Source organism: Equus asinus, chromosome 26 (assembly GCF_041296235.1).
Source record: "Equus asinus isolate D_3611 breed Donkey chromosome 26, EquAss-T2T_v2, whole genome shotgun sequence".
Classification (NCBI taxonomy): Eukaryota; Metazoa; Chordata; class Mammalia; order Perissodactyla; family Equidae; genus Equus; species Equus asinus.
Window position 1 is genome coordinate 19,973,556 of NC_091815.1, and position 1,345 is coordinate 19,974,900.

The window sequence follows — 1,345 nt, forward strand, 5'->3', positions numbered from 1 at the left end:
TGTTCTGCTTTGGTGGCCCAGGGTTTCGCCAGTTCGAATCCTGGATGCGGGCATGGCACTGCTCATCAGGCCACGCAGAGGTGGCGTCCCACATGGCACGACCAGAGGCACTCACAACTAGAATCTACAGCTGTGTACTGGGGGGCTTTGTGGAGAAGAATAAAAACAAAAAAAGAAGATTGGCAACAGTTGTTAGCTTGGGTGCCAATCTTTAAAAAAATAGATAAATAAGGAATTTAAATTCTGTGAGGTAAAACTGCAGGTGAAGAGGAAAGAGAAATCAGACAGAAGTAAGACAGGAAGAAGTTGAAGGGACATTTCAGGTAAGATGGGTAGGAACACGGCTTTTCACTGCAGATGTTAGAATACATTCCTCCCTATTTTGGAGTCTTTTCTAGGAAACAGGTTTCCAGACAATATTGCTTTCCCATGTCCTGACATGCATCCCTATTCCTTTACTGACCCTGTCTCTTGGCCAGAATGAAAGGACACTCACTTACTGGAGCCCTGCTGCCAGAATCCCAGGACCAGGGCCACAGTATACATGAGAGAGGGAAGGCTGACCACTGAGCTTTACATTTGGAATTACCTGACTTCATCTCCCTCCAGAGCTGGAGTCTTACTGCTTTCTATAATTTCAGTTGACAGTGTCAGCAAGGGAAGTTGGGCTATCTCTGAAATCTTTGCTTTTGGTACGAATTACAACCAGTTACAAGTCATTCATGAGAACACACAGCATTGCTTCTAGAAATAGCTGGAAGAGAAACTTTCCACTTAACCCTGCAGTGATGCGGTCAGATGTTCCCAAAGCCCAGGAAGGGAGTGAAGAAAAGAAGCTAAGCCTGTAGCCAAGACTTCTGGGCAATGGGAAGAGGGATTTTCCTGGAAAATGTTTCCCTATTATTCCTTAGAACTCTGGTGAACACTATCAGTTAAGAGAGAGGGAGTGTCATCAACTCAGGAATGGGTGGAGAAGAAGTTATCACAGAGGCAGTAAAGAGTTGGGAGAGGGCCTGGGCGCAGAATCCATGTCAAAAAGGAGAAATGGGTCAAAAGGTTTAAATGCTGTCATGAATAAAGGTAAGATAAATGGTCAAATGGAGCACTAGAATTAAGGAAAAAAGTTGTTTATGTCGACAACAACTGAGACTTAAATGGAATTTTGTGGTGGAAAGCAAATTTGCAGGGAGCTATCAAGTACGTTGGGGGTGTGGAAGTGGGAATGTGGAGTCTTTGTAAAGAAGCTTAAGGGATAAGAGAAAGAGATGCCAGTTTCCAGAGATTTCTGGGGGTAAAGGATCAAGAAATTGTTACTTTTTTAAAAAGACAAACTTCAAGCATAAGT